This window comes from Astatotilapia calliptera, chromosome 6 (genome assembly GCF_900246225.1).
Source record: "Astatotilapia calliptera chromosome 6, fAstCal1.2, whole genome shotgun sequence".
In the NCBI taxonomy this organism is placed as follows: domain Eukaryota; kingdom Metazoa; phylum Chordata; class Actinopteri; order Cichliformes; family Cichlidae; genus Astatotilapia; species Astatotilapia calliptera.
This window is the reverse complement of record NC_039307.1, coordinates 8,057,901-8,073,621: the sequence shown is the minus strand read 5'-3', so window position 1 is coordinate 8,073,621 and position 15,721 is coordinate 8,057,901.

The window sequence follows — 15,721 nt, the reverse complement described above, 5'->3', positions numbered from 1 at the left end:
CCCTTGGCATTCTTGCCCTCGGCTCTGTCCGGGACCTTTCTCTTCCCCCGTCTGATTTGAGTGCTCAATCGTCATCTGCATGTGTGGCCTTGGGTTTTGGGTTTTCTTAGGGCTTCCCATGTATTCACTGTTAACCTCTGGCTTTTGAGGGGGCATAGTTGTTGTTGTTGGAGTCTCTCACCCTCATTCTTAAGTATGTTTCATGACAAACGCTTATACAAAGACACTCACATTCTCTCTCTTGCTTTCTCTCTCTTTCTTAATGACAAACACACATACAAAGAGCAAAATTGTATGTTTGTGTACTCCATTTGTTTGGTCTTACAATATAAAGTGTGTTGAAACAACTGTTGTTGTAAGTTGGTGCTATGTAAATAAAACCGAATTGAATTAAACTGAACTAACGTCATTTGGGTTCATCCTTGTGTACAAAATATGAAGGCCATCCAGCAATTATTATTAATGTTTAAATGCAAAGCGAAACTGTAAGCGCTCTTTTGGATCCCTGTGGTTTGAAGTTTCGTATTCAGAATCACATGTACCCAAACAGATGTTTCAGGGTCGAAAGTGCCCACCAAAATAAACACATAAAAATTAAGGCATCCTTAGTTGCATCTTACCCCTGTCTTCTGTTATAATTTTTTGTCTGCAATGAAAAAAATGTTTTTTAAAGCTTGAGGAGAAGTAATGTGATAAAGGTCAGCAGGAAATATTTTCTCAGGATAATGAACGCCTCCCCACAGGTCCTTAGGGATTTGCCAAAAAAGAGGGCTGCCAAAACAGAAGTGACTGGTATGATTTGAGAAATGGAGAAAGTGGGACAAATTCTCATAGAAGCAGGCAAATTGAGCTTCACGTAGGTGGGTTGGAAGAAACAACACAATGCAAGGCAGCTCCAAGCCAATCAGCAAATCCTCCTGATTTGCTGCCTGGATGATTTGATCTGTGTCTTGCCACTGGATTGTAGATGAAAACCAGAAACTAAACTAACTTTGAATCATAGTGCATCACAGAAAGCGCTCCAAACCTGAGAGATGAATCTTTGTCATTTGACAGAAATAATGTCTGAGTGAATTCCATCCAACCTGAAAACATGTTAAACTAATTGTTGGTTTGTTATGGTAACTGTGGGAAGTTTAGGCAAGGCTAAGAAATGCATTACTTTTAAGAACCTGTCAATGACAACTGAGCCTGGCCATGAAATAGGAGTAACTGGTCAGCGCATTCAGCTTCTGGAAATGAAGCAAAAGCTCTGGAGGTAGAAGTGAGATGAGTTAGAGGTGCTGCTACCTGGTTATAGTTTGTGATGAATTGGCAATAGAAGCTGGCAAAGCCCATAAAGTGCTGTAATTGTTTCCAAGTGGTTGGAGTGGGCCCTTTGGTCATGGCTTTGACTTTCTCCGGGTCCATTTTCACTGGCCCACTCTTGAGAATATAACTCAAAAATGATACTAAAGAAGTGTGAAATTCACATCTCTTTTCCTTCACACACAGTCTCTTTTCCAGTTACTTTTGCAAAGCCTTAATGAAATGGCATTTTATTTTTTTCTAGAATGTCATCAAGAAACACAAAGTTGTTCAGAAATTCCTTAAGAAAGTAAAGCTTGGAGGGCTGAAGCTGAGTTAGTTAATCCAAAAAGACACCACGCGATACTATAAAGGTGTATTAAATGTGGTCTTCCAAAAACCCAGCACCCACTGGAGAATGGATGGATGGATGGATGGATGGATGGATGGATGGAGCCACAATTGGTCATCAAGCAGGATTTGTTCTCCAGTGGAATCAACAAAGACTTGGAAAGCTGACTATCGTTTCTTGTGGTTAGAGATCTTAAGTCTTTCAGAGATGCTGGCTCGTCCTTTAAAGCTAGTTTATGTTTAAGCTGATTATTTAAGAAATGATGGTAACCGATTTTTAGTGCCTTTGTCCCTGACACAATTCAGTTGAGAACTCAGTGACAGTATTTGTCTGGTATAAATTAAAGAACCATCTAGCTGATCAAACACTCTCTTAAACGCCTTACAAACTTATGTGGATGACTCATTTGACCTGCTAATTAAATAAGACTCAGCTCTCCGAAGAGATGAGATGAGAGATGAGATAGCCTTTATTTGTCAGTTGCAGATCTTTTGCCCACAACCGAGATGACAGACCTTGCCGACCGTACATACAATACAAACATCACATTGGGGAGACAGGTCAGGCCAGGTAGCGAGGAAAAAAAACATTGAAATGTGCAACACAAAAGGATAATACAGGAATGCACAGGTATCAACACACCATAACACAATAAACACAGACAAGCAACATGGGAAAGAGTTCCAGTGTGTACATCTGATCTGGGACCGCTACAATTTTTCGACTGCGCCTCCAGCTGACCCGATGTCCACATCATGGGGGAGGTAAGCGTTGGAGGTGGCGTTGGATCCAGGGTAGGGAGGGTGATGCATCAGTGAGTGCTTATCAGTATCAGTATATGTATGTGTGTGCGTGTCCATAGTTCAGCTGAGACAGTGTCCTTCGCCCTGCCAGGCTAAGTAAAGAGTCTTCCAGCCAACCCAGGTGGCCTTGTAGGGAATGGGAAGGAACAGACTCAACACAGTCGTTATCAGCTCAATCATTAAGCAAACCCACAACATGAGAAATCTTTGGGTAGTCGTTAGAGAAGCCACGGGGTGTATTACTGAGCAATAAAGGCCACTTCAACAGAAAACCCCTGCAGTAACCCAGCTCACGTGTATACACAGGGGTTGCACACACAGGGGAACAAAATCAGATTCCATTACATTGGGCTGAACTGATGTTTCAGTGACAGAGGGTTGTGGCAATTTCAAATTCACTGATTGAATAGTGCGATTCAGTGGATCTAGCCTCTGATGAGTTCCCTGTTGTTGTAGTATTGCAGTGTTTTTCTTTGCAGGAGCAGTGACTGGCTGGATGGTCCAGGCAAGTGGAACTGGAAGTGTCTGTGACACTCCTTGAAGCAACAGGAGTCCCAGAAAACAGTGCAATCACTCTGATTTTGGCTGGGCAACTGAAGAACAGTAAAGAAAGCAGGTATACAGACTGAAAAAACACAAAAACTTTTTAGAGGCATTAGAGGCTTAACACCCACTACAATAGGAACAACAACGTGGCAAAGAGTAGCTTCTCTTACTGCCTCCTAAAGGTTTCTCCTTTTCTCCACTTGTCTTCCTTTTAACCAGTTACTTTGTCTCTTCATCCTTTTACCTAAGTGGGATTTATAGTCAAACACAGGGAGCACGTTCGCCGTCCGTTCCACTCCAGGGACTGCCCGTCTGCCTGCATTGAGCTCTGTTGTCAGATGACGGCAGGGTACAAAGCACGCGCTCCAGCCATCCATGGTCCACTCTTGGTTGTGTTGCTGTTGCTCTGTGAACCAGACGGAAAGGAGAGTGAAGTTATAGGACACAATGAAATAATGAAAAGTGTCAACTGCAGCCTCTGTCTGTGCTTTTAATCCTTTTTCTTTTGCATGGACGCACATTTTTCCCAAAAAAGTGTAAGTGAACGGACACACTATAAAAACCCACTTTAGCCAGTCAGAGGGATAGCTCAATATTACTCTTCATGAACCAGAAGAGTCATGTACTTGACCTAATCGCCACAATTTCCTGAACATTTGATTTCTTTATTTGGTGAATTTTCTACATGAAAATAGTTTTTACCTCATGACATTGTTCACAGAGTCCAGATGGAAGGCAGAGAGTAGCAGTGCCAGCCAGTGCTTAAATACCATGAGCTAAAACACAGCAGGTGTGAAAGAGAACCAGATAGATCACTTCAGCTAGTTTTAGTTTTGTTGTTAAATCCAACAGAAAGAAATTCACTATTTGATAGAACAGAGACATAACGATGGCACATAAAGATGTTAATTCTAAACTAGATAGTTTTATATTTTATTGGCTTCATTTATCTTGTTAGGACATTCAATTAGACATGTCTCTATTTATGTTGGTCTTGGACTAAATCATTTAGGTCTGATCCTTCTCCTTTACCAGTGCCCACTTAGAGAGCGCAACAATCGAGCGCTTGGCTGCCATACATGTTTGTTATCCTACCTCTTAAAGGAGACCCTGCTGCCTCCATTTTCTTCACGAATTACTACAAAATATGCCATTTGGCATCTGCAGTCCACTGGCTTGTCCAATACTAAGTCTGAGGTTTATGGGTTTGAGGCTCCTTCTACACCCTTACATTCACCGCAAAGAGAAAAAACTCACTCACTGCATACCTGATTTTTTTTTTGTCGCACTGGGAGATGGAAATGCTCTTCAGAGGTTACAAAGGCCTTTATCCTTTAACATGCAACATGGAAGAAAAAGAAATTCTAGTGTTGCATATGCAGAAAAAATCTTCTTGACATGAAGACTCAAAAATCGCCCACCACAACCACCATGTTGTTTAGAGAGCCTGAATATGTGAACTGACAGGAGTTTTACGGGTTTAGAAAAGTGATTTGCAGTTTTGGTTTTAACATCAAGAACATTCCCCTCTATCACACCACTTTGCACAATTATACTGTGCTAGCTTTAATCAAGCATTGTGATATCATGCAAACATATTCAGTGGGGCAAAGGTGTCCATGATATGGGTGCATTCCTCAGTTTTATTATATTTATGGGAATTCTTTGCTATTATGAGTGGAAAGCCACACATTATCTGTCTGGCCAAAAACCGAACAGTGGAATGTTTGCATGAAAATATTCAGCTGGGAGAAGAAAAGACAAACACGCTGTCAAAGAGAGAAACAATTTCAACTACTTTTCTCTGATGTAGCACACACTCCCTGCAGTGCAAATTGTAAAACAAAAAAACAACACACTGTCAGATTGTCAGGCTGGAACCCAGAAGCAATTTCTAATATTTGGTTACTGTTTTGCCTGCTGCATGTCTCGAACTCTGTAAAGACGGGTGCTGATTATGCCAGGAGAAATAGAAAATCCCAGTCTTGTAGGATCCACAGATAATAACAGATGACATCTGCTCTGGGCAGTGTATCATGATCATTATGGTTGATTTTTTGGTTTCCAGCATGGATAAACATTAAGAAGAACTCATGGTAATCTGTGTTCTGAGACAAAATACAATCAGTCATGTGATGCAGATTTCAAGGTCAAGGTCAGAATTTGAGGGAAAAGACACTAATCGTGTGGTTTTATTGTTGAACCGCATACAGTGTAAAGGCAATAGCAAGCTTTCCTAATGGATAGGTTTCCTAATACTTTATGTTTTAAGGGAAAAACAAATTTGTAGACAGATATAGTTGTTAGATCTGTACAAATGCAGTTGCAGTGATTCATTGAAAAGAGCAGATGGCATAAGAACTTCCGTAGTTTGGTCAATTTGAGCCTCGATTTCCTCAGCAATACAAAATAACTCCATTGTGACAATATGTGAAAGGAGAGTGGCATGACAGTCTCAAATGAATGCATGAAGCTCAAGAATCTGGAGTACTCTGCATTCATTATACTAGGTGTTTTGTTTAGACACTGCAGACTGTGACTCAGACCAAATATTTGTAGATTTAAAACAGATGCCATTGTCCACATTTGGCCTTGCTGTTATGTTTTTTCCAAGCTGGATTTAGTAAGACATTCTCAATGCATAAAATAAAAGAAGCATTTATTTGATTAAGGGAGAGTAAACGTTAACTAGTCAACGCATTGTTTTTGTGCTGTAACCAACAACAATACATAATATTTTTGTAAAGCAATCCAGGATTATTTTAATTAAAACCATAACAATCTGCATATTCAAAAACAAATTCTGCTGAAGTATGGGATTTTCATTTAAAAGTTTGACTTGTTTGGAGTTCTTCAAATCAAATTTACATCAGATCTCTTGCCTCAAAATCCACCATGTATATGCTTTCATTAGAGCTTTGTTGGCTCAGCCACTGGAGAGTTGAAACGTCAAAAATACTTCTGCAGATTCAAACCTTTCTCTACCCAACAAGCACTGATGACTTTGTTGAACTGCTCATTAACACAAATATCTAATCAGAAAATTACATGTCAGCAGCTCAGTGCATTTAGGCACAAAAACAGCCTCCTGAACTTCAAACAGGTCTGGGGAAGAAAGATGAAAAGGTAGTAGGGGATCCTCTGAAATTTTCCTGACCTACTGGGATTTTCTCACATAACCATCTCCAGGTTTTACAGAAAAAAAGAGGTTCAAATTGATAGGGAGGCAACAGCAATTCAAATATCTATGGATCCATCTAGCCTTGTATCAAGGTAAAAACAAAAAGGGAAAGTTATATTTCTAAGCCCATTAAACTCCTGTCAGTTTACATATACAGTCTGTCTGGCCAACAAGTTCGGCAAACTGGGAAATCAGATGAACTTGGTGGTTGTGAGGGCGATTTATAGGTCTTCATGCCAAGAATGAGGGTCCAAACACCTAACAGTGGCAGGTGAGTATATATTACATTCACTGTATACTGACAAAGCCAAAATATGAGCCTATAAAAATTTGATTCATTCAGGAAAGAAAGATATGGCACAGATTTGTATAAATTAAAAGAAAGAACAGAGTTAACGGAACCTTAGCTACTATAGGGTAAGAGGTGGGATACGTCCTGCACAGGTCGCCAACCTGACGCAGGGCTAACACAGAAAGACACGAGTGCTAACCACTGTTCCAGCATGCTACCCAATACTGGAACATTATAACTTCAAAGCTATCCAACCACACACACATGCTGTTTTAGCAATACAGCTTTTTACAACCAAGATTTGCCAAGTACAAGCACAGTCTTTACTGGTTGGCTTGCTTGAGACACCTGTTCTTTAAATATCTGATTTTTTCCCTTATTCACTTTGTCGTTGCTAAGTTTTCTGAATAGAGCTCATTCCCATTTTGTCAAAAAAAGTGCTTTAGTTATAAATGTGATCATCTGCTGTTTTCAGAGCTTTTGTGATAAAATAAATAAATAAATAAATAAATAAATAAATAAATAAAAAAATAAAAATCATATTTGGTGATGTACAGAGCACTCTGAGCTCCCTAAATTGTTCTGTGAATGTTCATGCAGTAAATTCTCAGTGAACACAAGAAGAACACAGTGACCTTTTTATAAAGAAAAAAGACTGAATCTTAATCCAAGAAGAGAAATTCTAATAGCTTCCTTCCTGTTATCCTTGAAAAGACTGTAACATTTTTGTGGGCTTTTCTCTCTTAAATCTTTTTTATAGAGGAAAAAAAAAATGACAGTTTTCCCAGTCAACATCTAATGGCCTACATCAGATCTCTGTCCCTGCCAAATAAACCCATACTCTGAATGAATCTTAAAGAGGACTCTGTCTACCTCCAGCTGTGTCGACGTGGTTGGTTGGATGGTTATGTTCCTAGACAGAAATTTTAAATGCATGACTGACATTGAAAAACATAAATTCTAACGTGAAGCGCAATACGCTCCAAGTTTCTATTTCAGGACCACTTCAATTACTGAATTTAAAAAACAATGTAGCACCAAGCTGGGTGAAGATGTAGAAACTTTGCAAGGAGACTCGACATATCTGAATGATCTAATCCCAGACAGCGGCACCCACCATCGCACTATGTGGGCTGAGAGTTAAGAGGTCTTGCTGATGTCTGGGGTAATAAAAATGAAGCGCTTGCTTTTGTGTAGTGATTAATGAGAGCTCTTGTCAGTGTGAAGAAAAGCGAGGATGAGGTAATTAAAGTGCATCTGCATTGGTGCGAGGTTTAAGAGCCGCAGCCTGCTAATTAGCAGAGATGCTATTAAAAGGAAACTGTGATGCAAGTGCTCATCACCTACCATCTCACACACAAAAACAGACATTAACCTTTTACCTGGAAAGCCAGCTAGTCTTTAAATCGTCTTTATTCAAAAACAACGTCACTGTTAATTCTTAGCAGATGATGGCATTATTCACCATAGTTTTGAAATACTGGTGAGATTTTTTTAATATTATTTAGATTAAATCAAGATATTTGCTTATAGAATACTTTTTTTTAAAACTTATTCACTGCCATGCAGTAGTACATGTTGAGGTCATGATAAAACTTTCTAAATAACCCTGAACTGATTAAAATCTTGTTGGCTCAATCTATTATTTCCAATGAAGCTCAGAAGACAAGTATTATTATTATTATGAGTGGTTGGGAATTCATACTGGCCTTTGTTGGACAGAGAAGTGATTCTTTTGAAAAGATCTAATGGTAGCAGCTGGGTGTAAGTTCAATTTTATGAGTGTATGCGTAATCTCCTGCTTAGTCACTGCTGATTAGGTAGGTAGCAGGATTCCTGATGCTGTAATGGCCAACATCTGTGTATTTTGAAGGTAGAGTCCAGAGATCGTTAGCCAACCCTAAGTTAAAGCAGGGCAGAAACAACTTTTGTTGTTCTCAGTACTGACAAAATCCACCTAATAGCTTCCTATTTAAAGTGTTATATCTTGTTAAATCTATACATAACCTCTTGATTCCAATTATTTTCTGGATGTAGCTCTGTATTTTAAATTAAAAAGAGGCCCTGCTTGATACCAGGTAAGCCAGGCAACTGTTTAGGGTTACAGGCCAGTGGGGGAGGGGGGCTCTGAGGTTGGACAAACTTTCAACTACAGCAGTGGCAATGTAGAAAGTTTGCAATGACAGTAGCTGACTCTCTTCCATTGCAAGTATCATATATGATCAGGGATGGGCACTGTGATTACTTTTTTCAAGTAACGAGGAACGTAAGGGATTACTGTTGCAAAAAAAGTAATGTTGTTTGTGAGAGTGTCTCCTGACAATGACGTACGAGCATTTGGCGTCCGTGGTAGCATCACACATGTGTAGATCAACAAAGCATAATATGGAGTGTGGGAGAGAGTACGACCATGCAGCATTTAAAGCTTGTAAGTAACACCATTACTTTAATTTTGGTTCCATTAAAAAGTGACACAAACATTAGCGTCCACTGAAGATCCTGCTGCTGAATCTTTACTTTTAGTTATTTTTTGCTGGAATATGCAGAAAAAATAGAATTGGGCTGAAAGGGCTAAAGTAATCAGGTTGTGTATCATGTTTTTTAAAAGTAACTAAGTAATAAAGTAACTAAATACTTTTTTAAAGTAACTTGACCAACACTGCATATGATTATGCGTGACAAAAGTAATGCCAGCTTGGAAAACATCACAATGAAAACAAAGAGAGAAAACAAGGGAGACAGATGTGAGTGTATCAAATAATAAATATAATGCTAAATAATCAACTGCTGCTAGTCTAGCCCTAAATATGAGGAAGATTTGAATAACTTCCACTAGCATTACGTACTTCTTTTGCTTATTTTGATGTTGCAGCCTTGTGTGGTAATGTAACAGAGTGGAGTTCATCAGGACACAGACAGTAATCTTTTTAGCATAGCTAGCAGACCAAAAAAACGTAGGAGCTAGCTGGAGTATTAACGCCTAATAACCAGTCAGTGTGCTCTTTGGCTGCCGTTTCCTTGTTATTTTATAGCACTGTTGTTGGTGGCGTCAGATTATTTGTAACATAAGTGATAAATACTGATTAGAGCCCCCCTGCCCCCGAGAATTTTTGCTAAGAACCCCAACAGTCTCCGCTAAAGATGTCTTAATTTGAAAAATACCAGTGTTTTTATTCACTCTTGTGATAAGGATTTTTATACAGATCAGTAATGTTTGTCACTATTTACTGTTTGCTCGGTTCTCAGAACCATTTTATCAGCACAAAATATTCAACAATTGAAGCTGAAAGGACAGAAATGCCATTTAACGCAGACAAATGGAGTCAGCCCCAAGGCTTTAACATTTACAAAGTTAAATGACAGAAACAAAACGAGCAGAAGTAGTTTCTGTTTTGTCATTTTTTTAATATTCTGACTTCTAAAACAGACTCACAAAGACACATTAAGCTCCTATTTACCTTATAATAAATGCTGGATGGTCTCCATTTTTGGACTCTGCCCTGTCTTGCCAATTGGCAGTTCATGTTCTCGTGCATTCTTTCATCTTTCTTTCAACTTTCATCTGCCACAAATGAACTGTGTAAGATATGTGACTAGACTGATGAAGAAAATTTTTGACCACCCGGATTTAATGTGGAAAAAAACTTGATCATTTACATAAACTAATTTTTTATTTTTTCATCCATCAATTTATTGTCTTAACAATTTATCCAATTCAGAGTCACAGGATTGCTCTTGTTTGCAGATATCAATGAAGTCGCTTCATTGCTTTGAACTTTGTTGGCTACTGTGATGGACATCAGATATCTCTCTATGCATATACACAAAGACCTTAATTATACATTATTAATTTTTTAAATGTTTTTCATGCTGAAGATTTACATTGCTAGCACTAATATGAAACCTTACCACTGTGGGTGGGTTGAAATGTTAAAGTCATCCATCTTTCTTCGCTCCAGTCCCCTCCACCTATTTAATTTCCGTTTTGCCATCAGTGTCACAGCCGTGATGAAATGTCTGTGGGTGGCAGTGCTCTGAAGATTAAAGCTTTATATCAATAGAATACATATTAACTCAAGTGTCATTGCAGAGCTGTTGATAAAAACATGCTTTCTCAGATCAAAGTATTGAACTCACGGACCAGCAGTAATACCTTTAAATGGGCCAGTATTGTTGCACACTGTTGTGGTGGATTGGGAAGCTGTTTGCATAAGAAGCTCCTCCTTCACTTTTCCTTCATTTGTCTTCTACTTGAGTGGTTACGCAGGGATGAGAGTACTGAAGTGTGTGGCAGATTTAGTGCAGGCCGCCCACAGCTGTGTGACGCTGCAGGACATCGTGTTGGCTGAAGGACAGATAACTGCTTTCACGACACTGATCTTGCTCAGCATAGTTTGGTACAGGCTGTACCTGGTGACACAGCAAAAGTAACCTGCCAGCTCACACATAATCGTAACACTGCTGACAGTTATTGTGCTGTCTGACCTTTTTCTACTGTCAGGTAATTTGTCTTATGACTCTAATAAAGGTCAAACCTCATCTCTAGGATTAAAGGACATTTATCCTTAATAGCAGGAATAAATTCTTTAACACCCCATATAACATTTACAGAAAACCAAGAGATGATGAATACGACATGGCATAATACAATTTCAAGCACTTGTTTTTATAAGCTTTTAAAGCATCTGTAACTCATCTAAAAGCAAGTTGATGTGAGGATTTATATAAAAAACAAAACAGTATTTGTTTGAGAGACTGGTGATCTGCTCATGATGTATCCTACCTGATGGATAGATGTATGCATATATGTAGGTAAGTGTGGCAGCCCCTGGCATCAGCAATGACAGAAGAGTCTCATTCACTGGGCATCGTTGAGCAAACTACAAAAATAAGAAAAAATTTCTACTCACACAGTCCCTTTGAATTATGCTTTACCGATAAACAATAACAAAAAATTAGTTTAAATTAAGTCAGGTAAATTCAAAAATAAGTACTTCTGAGATTTACTTTCAGTCACTGATTAAATAAAACAAAAAAGGGTGCTTCACAGGTTAATCAAATAAAATATAACATTACATCACATACCTTGTTCCGCTTGCCAAGGGGGAAAACTCCCGTGAACATTTAAACATTTGATCCCTTCCTCGTGGAGCGCTGCTAGCTTAAGTGACACACATGCATCCATTTGCTAAAAATAGCAATTCAACGTAAGTATAGAACGAGAGAGTTTACAGATATATCACGATGCAAACACAGTAGCAAACCTTATGTCAGAAACAGACTTAACAGTGTATTTTATCCCATCCTATGATGCTCCATCTAAGCACATTTCTTTGAGCAAAAGGCTGATTTTCTCAGCCTGCAATTATTTCTAGATGAAGCAGTGCTGATGGGCAATCGTAGCCAATCAAAAATCCCACTTAACAGTCTTAAAGTGGCTGTAGCTTTTTTGCCAGTTGCCCTAGGTGTGGCCACTAAAGTGCAGTATCCTTTGCAGGAATGTGAGACTTATTAGCTGGGATGAAATCCCTTGTGTACACCTGGCGTAGTTGAACATGCAACTCACTGTTGAACCCATGAACTTGCAATCCACAAGCAACTTCACTATGACTGTCTATGTCAGCGTATTGAACTGCACTGACTGAGGCTTCACATTTAGTCCAGAGACCAGATGAAAGTTGAGTCACTCTGTGTGCTAAGAAGAGCATATGTGAAAATCTATCTGTGGGGGTCTGATGCCAAAGACACAAAAACTGGAACAATACTAGATGTAGCAGAGGAGTATCTTGTCAATGTGGGTGACATGACATTGTGAACTTCCTTTGTCTCATTTCCTTCAGATGGTGAATCACTTTGACATTTCACTGGCACCCTCATTTCTCTCTATGTCCAATCAGGTTGGATGGCTTCGACCACATACAGTGCATGTGTGCCTTCTCTTGCATTCTTTACTAGTGTGACCCGTCACCTGGAAGATAACTTTTCGAGTACAACATTTTTCTCCTGCAGGGAAGGATTTTTTGGCCAATCAATGCCATAAAAGATATCTTCCAGTCTTTAAACTTTAAAGGGTCACCAGTGAACACTGTGGGTTCAGGTGCAGGCAGACAGTTGGAGACAAGCTTGCAAGCTCCTGTGTCAGGCTGACCTCCTCCTGCTTTCACAAAATCTCAGGTGGTGCACATTGAGGTTGAAATGGTTTTTGGCCTGTGGGATCAATGAATTTAGAGATTCAATAATTTGGCTGTAAGGCTGTGATTTGTCATCTGCCTCATCCTTAAAGCCTTCCAATCTATTGCAATTGTTGTAAGCTCTCACTCTTGCTGCTGCTACTTTTACCTTATTTTCTGCTTGTAGCTGTTGTAGTTTATTTCTCTCGTCCTCTAGTTTTACTGTAAATTCTGCAATTGTTTGTGCTTCTTTGATTTTCCATTCATGCTAAGCTACTCAACTTTGCTTGCTGTTCATGTATTTGTTGCATTGCTTTCGTCTGTTCTAGTTTAGCTGCAAGGTCAGCTTCTGCGTCCACAAGTTTGCTAGAAGACATAGAGGCGGCTCTGGAGTATGAATCTGAGCCTGAGAATCTGAATGCTCTGAAATAACTGTTTCTGTTTCAGTTTCCCCCCCAAAACAGATCCATACTCCTCTTTACTTATTATCATCCTTACAAGCTCCTTCTTGAGCCTGTCATTAAAGGTCTTATCTATATCTTCTAGTCGTTTACCAATAAGATCACAAATTTCTGTTGTTAGGGCAACACACTCATCCATTCTCTCGACAACATCTGGAGTAGACGTATGATTATGGCAGATAGGCTCATACAGTTGATGCACTAATGCTTCTTTAGCCTTAATGTCAATTTGTGTTCTAATAAGGTCTTCTGTTGAGCAAAAACCTTTTAGTTTCGGTCAAATCCCTGTTGCTAACTCCTTCCAGGACTCATAAGCCTTGCTAAATGACCCTTTGTTTTTCTTGGCTTCCTGTTAATGCATCTCCTGCCCATTTTTTTGTTAGTCTTCACTCTCTGGAGCAGGACCTGGCCTGTCTTGTCTCTGTAGATTTGTCCGTTTTTTTCAATGGAGGAAAAAGGTTTTTTTGTTTTGTTTTGTTTTTTGGCTTGGTGCACCTGCCCTTTATGTGTATATATCTGAACTCAAATGGGTGAACCAGTTTAACCAAGGTGTACAGACCATCATCGAGCAGTTGTCACTTGGAATGTTACATCATTTCTGTCAGTTCATCTCAGAAATTAACATGTTGATTATTTTTCCCTTTCAACAAGAATCACCAATTTTTGGATAGGTCGATCGATAACGAGGGGCTTTTAAAGCACGATCCTGTTCCTTAGTCCGACTAAGTATGTATGTACGGATGTATAGGTAGTCTTTCAACACGTGAGCCTTTCTTTCTAGCAAAAGGTTTAACATTATAGGTTATTGCCTCTTAATAGAGGTTCCCTAATGTTTGTTAATTTTTATCATAGCGAAGGTTACAATGTCATATGAAATTTGCAAATTTAGGAAAATCCAGCACTAAACTGAAATACTGATAATTTTAAAATAACTATTTAAAGCAGTGTAAGTCATTTATTTTAAAATCAGTCCTAGCTTTTCCAGGCCATCTGTTGCTCCATGACTCCATCTGACTATTTATTAATCCTGTCAGGGTAGAATCCCAAAAACAAACACTTTTTCTTTTTATAAACACAAGATCTCAGCAATAAAAGCCTCATAAAGAGGTTAAAACAAAAGATAGTTCTTTTAAAAAGATAAATAAATTAGGAATTAAAGTCAATACCATTAGAAATTATCCCCTATCTTGGGGATAATTGCTAGCAGCTTGCCACATTAACCTTTAAACCCTTTTATTTTAGCTACTTAAGATGCATGGCAGCAGTCACACTCCGCCTTGGGCCTAGATGTACAGCTGTTTGTCAACACACCACTTAAAGACAACCCCAATATCCTTGCAGCTTTAGCAGATGCTATATCACAAACCTGGGTTTGACATTAGTTCAGTTGGAGACCTACTAATAATATGTTTACTAGCTTCAGACAGCTATCCGAATTCTATGGTCTACACAGACATAATCTTTTTAAATGCCTACAGATTAAACATTGGGTCAGGAGCCAAACATTAGCATACCATACCAAACGCAACTCCACAAAAGGCCTTATTTCTTCTGTTTATGAAATTGTCACTGACAATTTACCAGCCTGTGATAATTGTTCAAAAAAAATCAAATAAGGAATTAGACTTAAATTGAACATATGAAGACAGTAATTTGTCTGGTTGCTAAATTCATCTCAGACATGATTGTTATCTACTCAACACAGTTAATATTATCCACTGAATATTACACTTCATATAGACTGAGTAAACTGAGAGACTGTATCTCTGACCAGTTCAAAAGGTGTAAAATCTCTGTTGGGGATCTTGTTCATATGCTTTGGAGTTGTGTGCAGTTACAGTCCTACTGGAACGCTGTGATCACAATAACCTCAGAGGTGTGTGAATTTCATTTGGACTCTGCTCCTAAGATCTGGATACTTGGAGATACTTTGCGTTGCTTCCAACTACTGTAGCAAAATGCGTATACTTAAAAAACTGGAAATCAACAGCACTTCCGAGCCAGAAACACTGGATTAATGAGCTGTCATCAAACTACACTCCTGAAAAAATCCTCCATTCAGTATAGGGGGAAATGAACAGTTTGAGCAAACATGGACTCGCTTTTTGAATTTTCTAACATGACTAGGCTTGATGGACTATTCTTTTCTGGTTTGGCTACAGCTTTTACTTATTTTACTTATTTATCTTTATTCTATACTTTATTTACTTTATTTTCACTCCTAAATGTTTGTGTTAGATGGAACTGTTAAAATTAATTTTAATATATACATTGTGATTTTGTTTGTCCCTTATTTATTTACTTTTTCTTAAATAGAATGTACTGCTGTGAAGCACACTAGATGTCAACTTTTGTTAATGATCATATGTTCTTAATAAAAAAAAAAAAAGATAAATAAATCTCTTATAGATTTAAAGGTTCATACAAACTTACCCAGTCCTGATATTTATAAAGTAATTTAAAAGTGTGGATATGAAGTCACTTTAATAGAAAAAAATACATTTAGATTTGCAAGGCTTAACAGTCATGCTGCTGGGTAGTGCAGTTTGTCTTCTGTCTTGCTTATATGTAGATAATTTAATTTGCACCATAATAAAACAATTAAAATAAAATAAAAATCACAAAAGTA